At 31.5% G+C, this 12,400-nt stretch overlaps 1 pseudogene; it reads left to right on the top strand.

Moving 5' to 3' along the window:
* Positions 1-1,250: 1,250 nt before the first annotated feature.
* LOC143576564 (protein SUPPRESSOR OF GENE SILENCING 3-like) lies at positions 1,251-4,995 on the top strand (annotated as a pseudogene).
* Positions 4,996-12,400: the final 7,405 nt, after the last annotated feature.

Here is a 12,400-nt window from a genome sequence, read left to right as displayed (position 1 = left end):
AGAGAAGATGATGATGATGATGATGATGATGATGATGATGATGATGATGATGATGATGATGATGATGATGATGATGATGAATAAAATTAATATTTTATTGGGTGTATAGTGTGCTTTTCTGCTTTCTAATTTGGATTTTTTCAATATTTTGCAAATAGTACATAAATGCTCAAAAAAAACCTTTCATTTTAAATCAATTTATATATCTACGTTTACAGGAGACTTGTGCAGCTACAGTTTGTTTTTAAGTTGTTTCAGTTGTACTGTCTTTTCATTAGACCTACAAGTCCACTAACCTCTCTTATCTGATTTTGAGGTCAGTATTTGACTATTCTCATAACTTCTCACACCACCGCCGTGGTTTCTTCTTTCTTCATATGGTTTTGGTGATTCAATCGGCTCACTTCGTCTATTGTTTGTTGCCATCATGGCCTATCGGTGTCGTTGGCGTGGTGGAAGCAGTAGACTATTGTGGGGAGGTGTTGGTTGTCTGATAGATGACACCTTTTCTTGATTAGGGTTTGTTTTTGAAGGGACTTTCAGAGTTTGAGGTATCGATTCTTCTTGTCTTGGTTTTTTAGGCTATATTTGTTACCTGCATAATTTAGTTCTTCGATCTTTACCTAAATTGGCAAATGTGTGTTGCAGAACAGCCATCTAGGAATGATCCAAATCGGTGCGTTTATCTAATCTTCTTTTTTCATTAGGTATCCACTTTGATGACCTTATTCTATTCTATCGGTTTACTTTGATGGCACTGATTGTTCATTCAACCATTCACATGTATTTGTTGATGCAGGAGAATGGGCCATCTCTCCAGTGTTACGTGACGCCACTATTGTGGTAGTACTGTTATTTTAATACGTATATCGTGATAGGGTTAGTAAATGTATATAAATATACACACAGAATATTGTAAAAGTTAGTGGAATTGAGTTAGTTCAAGTTAACCTGATATGAATGAAATTATAAATGTTATAAGGTTTGAACAAGAGTTATATATTGTTTGCATAATCTTACAGGATTGACAACTGATGAAACCAAACCATTCATATTTTTATAGATCTCAAGCTCTTTTACATCCATTTTCATGTATTTATAGCTTTTAAATCTCCATTTCATTACTTATACCTTCATTTTATGTATTTTTAAGCAAAAAGGATGGCTCATTATGTGAAGTTTAAATATTAGCCAAAGTTTGGTTTTTGTTGTGTATAAAAACCGAACTGATGTTTTTAGAATTATTTGCAATGAGTTCCAACAAAGGAGGTGGTACCGATGTTAATTTTGATGTAATTAATTAGTTGAACCAAGCGATCCAACATGTGAACCTGGGTTCAGCCAGGATGGTGGTTAGGAGGTGATGTGTAAGGCCCGGTTTGTTATTAAGTCTTTCGTATTTGTAACTCGTATTAGTTTACGTTTATGTCTATTTACGGTTGCAAGTTTTGGGCCCGAGGCCTCTTGTACTTGAAGCCTATTGGACTTTTTATTAATGGAAAGGTGTATAACATGGTCACACTATATAATGTGTGTGTATGGAATACACCAAATAACCCTTTGCAAACAATATTGTCCAATACTTACAAAACTCTCTCAACTCCCTCACTCTCCTTTCCAGTTTTCGGCCCTCTTTCACACACTCACAATATCTGAGATCTCGTTCCAACTAGTTGTTTCCGCCAACTAGTTGTGAGGTTGATCCAAGAACAACTAGTACTTAGTTTGTTTTATTGTTTGATCCGGTCACGGGACCTACATGATGCCCAAAAAGAACAATACAATAGCTGGAACCGCTGCTGCTGCTACCAAACTGAATCTGTGGGGCCCACCTGGTGCTCAAAGAACATATGCAGGGGTTGATGCACCAGTACAGACTCCATACAATGCGTGGGCAACCCGTCCTGGTGCAATCCCTCCACCACTACTGAGTGGATGGAACTGAAACTCAGGGTAGTTGAGAAATAATAATATTATTATTATTCCAAAGCCTCAAACCTGTTGTTGAAGACGATGATCAAAGTGAGGAAATCGATGATTATGATGATTCCGATGATATACTGAATGATGAGTATGACTCAGATGGAATCCCTAAAACGCACGAGGAAGGAAGAAGAACCGGTGGTATGCTACCTTTTTTGAGACTTTGGATATTTTTGTTGTTTTATGAATTCATATGATTATTATTTTCAGTGGATTGGAATGGGAAACCAAGGGTTTCTTGACTACTTTGGGTCATACGAAGCAGCGAAGGCCCACCATTCATACAGGCTAGGTTTCTTGACTACTTTGGGTCATACGAAGCAACGAAGGCCCACCATTCATACGGGCCATGAGGCCACATGGGTATGAGTGTGTTCATGTTTGAATCCTCAGCCGTTGGATACTCGGAGGCTGAAAAGTAAGCAAGCATTTTGAAGACGAAGGCGCGGACCGAGACACATGGGATTACTGCTCTATTTTGTTCTATCTCAGAGAAAAACGAAATCTATATGGTTACATGGCAACAAAAAGTGGTATGGATCTCTATAATGAACACTCTCATGGTCTGCACGTTTCTTTTTGTATTTCATTCTCAATCATTTGACTTACAGTTGACTTGGTTTTTATAATCTAATGGTCTTGTAGGGAAATCAAAGTTGAAATATGAGATGGTTTCGTACCAAGAAAAGGTTGAAGAGGTAATTTATATAAATACAAATGGCTACTTTTTTATGCTATTTGAGTTAAATATTTCATATGTGAATGTGTGATTTGTATTAGATGGATTACCAATAACAATTTTTTAAAGACCAACTGAAGGTGATACAAGATGCGAGGAATGCAAAAGAAGGCCGTTTTCATCGGCGGATTTAAGGGAGGGTTAGGAGGGTCACTTGACCCTTCGGCGGCCAAACTCTAGTGTTGATCGGAGTAGGTAAATTCTTGTTTATATACAGGCTGACCCTCTTGATTACCACTAAAAGAGTATTTAAAGTAAAGAAGAAATAAGTAGAGATGTTATATGCGAAAATTTATGGCTGGCGACGATATTGCGGTGGTCCTGCATGAGCGTAGAAGATAACCTTTATTGAAAGAAAGGTAGAAGAAGACAAGTTAATTAGAGAGTTTTAACTTACTGTGTTAGATTGGGTTAGTGAGGGCCTTTTAAAAGAATCATTTTAATATATTAGCAAGCCCAAGTAGAAACCTAATATTATATTGTTAATTATTTTTCTTTCTTTTTAACGATTTAACCTAGTTAACAGCCATGTAACTAGATAGCAGCATGAGTCTAGATGAAAACGACAATATACGGAAGACATGAGCTTCTTCTATGTTCCGTTTTGCTGTTTTTCAAGTTTAAAAGCAATATAAAGTTGGTAAAATTTGTTATTTATTTGTTTTTAATCTTGATTTCTTAATTAATATTTATCATTTTTATATATTAATATTGTATGAATATATAATTGTATTTTATGTGATTAGTTTACATGATAAATTAATATATATGATTTAGTTTAGAATTTATAATTTTATATAACTTTTAATGAATTATATAATTGTATTTTATGTGATTAGTTTACATGATAAATTAATATATATATGATTTAGTTTAGAATTTATAATTTTATATAACTTTTAAAGTATTCTTTTTGTTTATTATTTGTATATATTGAACGCACCTACATAAAACTATTTTGACAAAGGGGGTGTTTGGCCTAGCTTTTATTTTTTGGCCTATGCTTAAATACTTGCATAAATAAGCTTATTCAAATAAGCTAAAAAACCACCTTCAAATAGCTTATATAAGCTAATAACTTTAAGCTTAAAAAGTTAAACCAAACACCAAATTAAGCTTATTTTGTAAAAAAAAAAAATAGAGCTATAAGACTACTCCCAATAGCAAACCTAGAGTGGGTTGTTTCACTATTTGGAAATAAAAAAAAAATTAAAAAACAATGAAACTGAAGCAAACGGGTTGGTGGTGCAAACTAGTTTGTAAACCATTCTCAATCACATGCAATGCCATATGTCAACAATTGTATGGATCTCTTTTTAATTACTTTTTACTTTTTTTTTTCACACTAATTAGTTTTAACTACAATATTGTTTTTTTAATAATTTTTAATAATTAAGTTTAAAAAAAAATCTAAAAACATAGTCTTGTTCAACTTTTCTTTGTGAACGCACCGATATAAATTTTATTAAAAACGAGGTTATTCAAAAATTGTATTTTTTTTTCTTATTAGCTTTCCAATATAATATTATTGTTTCGTAAACTTATTATTTAAAGTTTTATCTTATATATTTTAAATAATTATAAATTATACTTATAGAACAAAATGTTGGTTGAGGTTGGGTTGTGAATGAGATTAGAAATTTAGATTAAGGTGGGTTGTGTTTGTTGATGAGATAAATTAGTTTTTTATTAAAAGATTGAGTTTGGTTGAGTTGCTAATGGGAATGGTCTAAGCTTTGTTAAAAAATCTAGGCCAAACACCCCAAAATACCCAACCCAAGTATGGCGAGTTTATTAAGTAATAATAAAAAAGTCGAGAAGAAGTTAAATTATCGATAGACGAAATTGTATGTATACACTAATGAATTACGAATGTAAAGCATTATATTACGATTACGACCCCCTGGTTCAAATTTTCTAGTTCCGCCATTGGCCGTTTTGATCAGCTGAAGCAGGAAGAGCGTGTGACTGTAGATGTCGAGGATGATCCTCTGAGAGGTATTGTCTTTTTTATCGAATATTATAATTATTGTTGGAACCAGGGTATTTGTTAATTTGTATTTACTATGTATAGGGATTTGAATATTGAAGAAATGAAGGAGTTTGAGGAAGAAATGGAGAAGTTTATGAAAAAAGCAAAAAGAGCAGATAGCGGAAATCAAGAGCAAGTATTGGAATGAACAGCTTGAAATAGAGCGGGTTATGATGCCGAGTTGACTCAGTTGATGAACAAGTCGATTGAGAGAGAAAGGATCCATAACTTCTGCAATTAATAATCAAGGACTGTCATAAGAAATATTGTTATGTAAACTAATACTCCATAATCCATATCATGTAAGATTTAAATACGCAACATATATTAGCAACAATAATATGGACTAAACGAAAGATGTTTGACCTCAACACTCGGTTGACATTCCAACTACGCCGCAACGCTGCAGGTTTTCCTACTAGTTAAAAATAAATTTATAAAAAGTTTTTATTTTTACTTGGGCTAGCTTAATCTTCATGTAAAAGCTTACCGTCTGAATTAACTAGTTTTTACTTAATTTCTTTTGTTATCTTATTGTCTAATTTCTATTTTTACATATAAATATTAATCAGTTATATATATATATATATAAATATATCTAACTATCTATATAATTGTCTACCATAAAATCCTAGGTGTCGCTCTCAGGTTGTTCCCCCCATTCTCTAGAGTCACCAGATTGCTTGATTTATAAATGGAGGTTTCTCATGCATTTGACCCGAATTTGCGGGTATGGGTTTCACCAAACCCGGATAGTCTTTAAATGGGTTATAACATCTCATTTATTTGTAAAACTATTTCATAAGCAAACAATAATTTTCACGGGTCATGGATCTCACCAAACCCGGATAACCTTTAAACGGGTTATAACATCTCATTTATTTGTGAAATAACCCCTTAATTGTCAAAGAATAATTTTCATGGGTTATGTGTCTTACAAAACTCTAATATCCCTCAAATAGATTATAAGATCTCATTCATTTTAATAAACACTTTTATAATCAAACCCTGATTTAATTTATCTACTTTACATGTTCTTCTTTGCTGGTCTATCATCTCCATCGTCTGTTAACTTCAAATACCACCCACCATCGTCAACTACATCAACGCCTCTTTTTTCATTAGACAAATGTGTTCATGTTTGTACATTTAAAAAAATCAGCATGCTCGTGTTCGTTTATATTTGTTCGTTAAAAATCTGAAAAACCTAAACATCTCAATTGATAAAACCTAGACGTTGAAAAATTTAATAACAAACTAATATATATGTATTAAAGTAAAACAAAACTACGTTAAAAATAAAATAGTTATCATAAAATAACAAAAATGATTAAAAACAAAACTTTAAATAAACTCCCGTAACACGGGAGGATCAAACAAGTATATACATATATATATACACACACACACTTCTGTCACCTTCGTTATATATATAAAATCATAATTAATATTTTAACGCATTTGTTAACCATTTTTACGTGACCCGACCCGATACGAACGGAACATAAAAAAACTCATATATAACGAATGACAACCGACTCCCAAAACTTCCGACCCCTGTGAAAAAAATTTCTGGATCCGTCACTGCTCAATACCCGTCCCCGAAACCGTACCTGATTTATACCCGAAACCGGTCATACCTTATACCATACCTGGTTATATCCGATACCCGGTAGCAATTTTTTAATACCGAAATAATACATGTGTTTTTATAATATATTTTTATGTTTATTTCACTACTACGAAGTTTTTTTAAAATGAATATTATAAATTAAATAATTTGTACTTGAGTGGATTTATGATTTTTGTAATATAATGTATTATTTTTATTTACTACAAAGAAATTTAATTTTTAAACGAAATTAAATATGTATTAAAAATTAAAAATTCAAAACTGGATATTAATACCCAATCGTACCCGGATATATGCCCGGTTTTAATACTGAGTTATACCCGAACCTGATCATACCCTACACGGGTATATAGTGTTGTGTTTTTCTCCTCAATACCCTACCCGAACTCTACCCGATTTTTTTCGATACCCAAGCATATCCGAAACCGATTTCATAAATGAAACCGGGTATTAGAAAAAAAAACCCATTTGTGAATCTCTACTTATTACTATTGAAAGCCAAGCTACGGTATGATTGATATATAAGCGTTGTTGAGCTAGATTAGTATTTGTGGGCTAGGATGTACAAATTCCACTCGATCTCTTCGTTGGGCTCTACTAATTTTGGATCATCAAGTTGGTTGAGCCCAAGTAATATTTGGGCTTGCCGGTCTACTAATTTCTTGTATTCAAGTGAAAGAATATCTAATGACTAGAGGTGCACAAATCGGTTAACCATTAACCGGTTAATTTGGTAACCGTTTTTTTTGCGGGAAATAACCGTTTAGACCGGTTTTTCGGGTACGGTAGTTACCGGTTTTAACCGGTTAGAGAATCGGTTTTGACCGCTTAGACCGGTTAATAACCGGTTTTTTATAAAATAATAATTAAAAAATCGGTTAACCGGTTTATAACCGGTTTTCAAATCAATATACAAACCGGTTACTAACCGGCGGTTAGAATCGGTTAGTAACCGGTTAGGATTGGACTGGTTAGTAACCGGTTACAAAATCGGTTAGAAACCGGATAGAAACCGGTTAACCGGTTTCTGTGTGCACCTCTAATCTAATTAACAAGACTTATGTTTTTAAGATCTGAATTTTCTTACATGAACCCTACACTAGAAGAGTCGAAGGTGATTGGAATTAGCCTTGGCTCATCACCGCGTCTTCCAATCAAGGTCTGCAATGGAATAATGCGAATCAGGTTATGATTCAGGAGCTCAGTTGTAGCTAGAAGTCTTTCGAATTAGTGATCAAACCATTAAATAGGTGGCTTCAAAATGAGCCCCCACGTGATTTCGACAACCGGTGTAGATTACGTCCAGCCTAATATAGGCAATGCCGTCTCCGAGAATCTCTTAAAATTTCGAGCTTGGGGCAGGCACTCATACAAAGGAAAGTTTTTTCTTTAATAATAAAAGCACCATCAATGTAAATTGAACCAATGACCTCTGATTTTATACCACTCTTTTTATTGTCCCAATAATTTTTTTTAAACTTATGTTTTAAAACAAAATTATATATAAAATACATATAGTTTTTTTTAACAATTATACGCCTCTCTCGAGAATGAGACTGCGTCATCCCACGATTGTGGGTTTGCCTTGCAAGAGGCATGGTTCCGTGATTTTTACTAGACACATATGTGGTTTCTTTGAGCCACGGGTGTGGGTTTGTCATCCCACTGTCATGGTTTGCTTACCACATCAGCGGTTCCATGTTTTTTACTTTAAATCTAGTTCTACAAATTATAACTATATGGTATAGTGCAATATATATGTGTGGTTTGAGTCGTGGGTTTGCCTTAGCATGGTCGTGGTTCCATGTTTTTAACTAAACACCAGTGTGGTTCCTTTGACCCAGAGGCCAGAGATGTGGGTTTGTCTTTGCCTTACCACGATTGTAGATCTATCATTTTTATTTAAAAAAATCTAGTTCTCTAAAATAAAAAAAAGACTTATCTCATGATTCTCTAATTTATTTGGTTTATAGTTAACATGCCAAGCCCGTATAACGGATGCTGCCATAACTCAACAATGAAAACATTCTTAATTATATCTTCTTTTAAGCTTTGAAATATGTTGAAATGTATCTGCTTGAGATATGCAAACAAAGTATGTTACTTAAACTAGTGTAATTGTAAGTTATATATTGCAAGCTTAGGGCCCGTTTTCATTTGGAGAACGGGGGTATATATGTATGTATATATAAAGAAGAGTTAGAATGAAAACTTAATCCAATTGTAAAAAAGTCTGAAAACTCGTTCTCCAGCACATGTTTCAAGTCAAAGTAGGTTTGTGTGATGTGAGCAAAAGTAAATAAAAAACATGTTAATATTACTTTTACCTTTTCCAGTTTCTGTAAGGCTATTTGTAGTGGAGGAACTAAAAAATGGACCGTTTGGTATCATGTGGCGCACAGTCAGAAATTGTGGTTTTGTTTTAGGGGTGCAATGGTGTTGTAGCCCAATATATATATATATATATATATATATATATATATATGATCATGTGAGAACTATTTTAAAATTGAGAACTTAGAGAACCATTTTAGACCGCAGAAAACTCTTTTTCTAACAAAAAAATAAAAAAATTTATAAAACAAAAAAAAACTCAAAATTAAAAAAACCAAAAAATTTTATTTTTCATCCCGGTTTTTAAATAAAAATAAAAAAAAATTGAAAAAAAATATCGTTTTAACAAAATTATATACATATGTATAATACTTATTTTTTGATTTTATACATGTTTTTTTTATACACATATGTACAAATTAAGATAAGTGATAACGTACATATGTGTACATTACGTAACTAGAGATTAAATGAAATTATACATATGTATAATACAACGGGTTTTTTTGTATGAAACTAAAATGAAATATAAGAATTTTGGTTTTTTTACTTTTTAAAAAATTTGTTATTTTTTGTTTTATGATTTTTTTAAAATATGTTTTCTAAATGTGTTTTTAGTGGTTAAAAATGGTTCTCAAAGTTCTCAATTTTAAGAACCATTTGAAAATTGAGAACTTTGAAAACCATTGGTCCACTAAAAAAAACTCTAATAAAGTATTTTAAAAAATCATAAAACAAAAAATAAAAAAATTTTTAAAAAAGTAAAAAAAAACTAAAATTCTTATATTTCATTCCGGTTTCAAAAAAAAATTAAAAAAAATTTAAAAAAATAATAAAAAAAACTGCGTATTATACACATGTGTATAATTTAATTTAGTCTCTAGCTGCATAATGTACACATATGTACATTATCATATACCTTAAATTGTACATATGTGTATAAAAAAACATGTATAAAATTTTAAAAACAAGCATTATACATATGTGTATAATTTTGTTAAGCCGATATTTTTTTTATATTTTTTTTATAAAACCGGGATGAAAAATAAAAATTTTTGGTTTTTTTATTTTCAAGTTTTTTTTGTTTTATATTTTTTTGTTAAAAAGAGTGTTTTTTGTGGTCTAAAATGGTTCTCAAAGTTCTCAATTTCAAAATAGTTCTCACATGATCTTAATCATATATATATATATCCTTTGCAAATTGAGAACTTTGAGAACCATTTTAAACCACTAAAAACACATTTAAAAAATATTTAAAAAAATCATAAAACAAAAAATAATAAAAAATTAAAAAAAGTAAAAAAAAACAAAATTCTATATTTCATTCCCGTATCATTAAAAAAACAAAAAAAAAACGTCGTATTATACACATATGTATAATTTTATATAATCTTTAGTTATGTAATATACACATATATACAGTATCATTTATCTTAAATTATATACATGTGTACAAAAAACATGTAAATGTACATATATGTATATATTATACATATGTGTATATAATTTAGCTAAACCGAGTTTTTTTATAAAACTGGAATGATAAAATAAGAATTTTGGTTTTTTTATTTTTTTTATTTTTGTTTATTTAATTTTATTATTTTTTTTATTTTTGAATTTTTTGTGGTTTAAAATGATTCTCATAGTTCTCAATTTCATAAAAGTTCTCTCATGATCCTGATATATATATATATATATACCACACACAAACAATTATAATAATAATAAAACATAGGTGAAGCACGGCGACAAGAATTCGTCCCCCCTCCTCACACACACACACATTTTGCCCCTTTATCACCTGGGGGCGGTGTGGCAAAGATTTATCGTCCCAAATTAAACGATTTATCGCCCCATTACGGAGAGCTAAGAAATGTGTAACACATCATAACTTTTTTATTAAATATAAAGCCATATATTTAATTTGTTTAAAAAATAATAATAATTTGATTGTTACAATGGGTTTTCACCACTTTTCACAACTTGAGTGGCCATGCTTTTTATATGTATATGTATATATTTGTTTACAGTTAAACCAACAAACCTTTCTTAAACCTACTACTTTTTTTAAAACCCAACAAATAATATTTAGCTCATTGGCCATTTGTCCAATCTAAAACCCAAATATAAAAAAAAGTAGCTCAATACACATGTAAACATAAGCAAACGTAGTCGATCAGTCCATTAATTGGTAACCTGGTTTTATCATTCCTTTAAATTTGTTTTGTTTTTATTATTTTCTACAATAAACTTTGTTATGTTTATTGTTATCACAACTATCATTCATATATGAAGAAAGGTTTATATATAAGGTCCATTTTTTTGGTAATTGTTCAGGGCATCTAAAATTTCAGAGACAGACTATTTAATGTTAAATTTATGAGCTAGCTAGACATTTTTAATTTTACAAAATTACACTGATATATATATTAGATGTTATTGTCACTTTAAAATTTCCTTTTGCTGTTTTAAAAAATGTAGCATGATCAACTATATAATATGTTATACATATTTTTGGAAAACTAATATTTATTGTGGATGTTTTTGAGACAAGTATTGTGGGTTGAAGAGAACCACAAGTTTCGGTAGTAGTTGGTGAAGATGGTTAAACTTGAGGGACCGGATATGAATGTCTTCATTTCTACTCAATTGTTTTTTATGGACCACAACCCTTTGGGACCATTTTGGGCCCTTCTTCATATCCACAAACCATAGACCAACCAGTCAAATATGTTGAACTGCTCCCTCATGAAAGGATGTGCTAAAAAAGACATAATATACGAAGTTTAAACTTATTTCTAAGCAATTTCATTTGGTTCCATTTATTGTCAACATACATTGGCGGAACCAAAGGATGATCAATGACCTGTAGTCATCTGAATTCTTAGGATTTGTATATATGAAATATGAGTTGTAGTTGGTAGAGAAAACAATCTTATGATGACTCCTAACTCCTAAGAACTAATTATGATTCTGCAATCATCATATGCTTGATTGCTTCAGGGGAAGTCATAAAGACTTATTTGGACTAGAGAATGTACATAAAGCTCTAGCCGAATAGTATAGTGAGCTCTTGTTTTGGTATTTGAAATAACACACAAGTTATTGCAACTATATATACTAATCTTATTTGTATTTTGAGTTTAAACTACAAAGAGAAACATTTTTAAAATTTATGATCAAAATCTAAACTTTGATACTAGTACATTTTATGTAAACTTGAGCTTACACGAAGCTTACAACGTCTCCACCCCATAGGTAGTAGGTTACATGTTCGCTTCTTTATTTAGATATAAGGTTGTGTGTTGTCATTTAACCAACAAAGGATATTTATAGCACTACATCAACGCCATGTCGCTGTCACGTAGACAATGAGTTTTAAGTAACACACCATTTAACAAGTGAGTTGTGGGTTAACTAGGCTTAACTAAATTTTTAAGAGTGATTGGTTGTTAGTGGAGGTGTACCTCAACTTTAGCGCAGCGGAAGCCTGGTGGGCCCATAACCCACTGGTCCCAGGATCGAAACCTGGCTCTGATACCAACTTGTAAGGCCCCGAACCCGGTAGCCCTACTTTAACGTCGGATTTACTCATAGACACAGTTCTTCAAATCAGAGTTTATTAAAACCTTTCGCGGAATATAAAACATCGATCATTTATTACGAAACATTCAATCCT

The sequence above is a fragment of the Bidens hawaiensis genome, unplaced genomic scaffold (genome assembly GCF_021521415.1).
Source record: "Bidens hawaiensis isolate Kalapana, Puna unplaced genomic scaffold, B.hawaiensis_p1.1 tig00028239_1, whole genome shotgun sequence".
Lineage (NCBI taxonomy): Eukaryota > Viridiplantae > Streptophyta > Magnoliopsida > Asterales > Asteraceae > Bidens > Bidens hawaiensis.
Note: the sequence above shows the minus strand (reverse complement) of the source record. Positions and strands in the feature narration are given on the sequence as shown.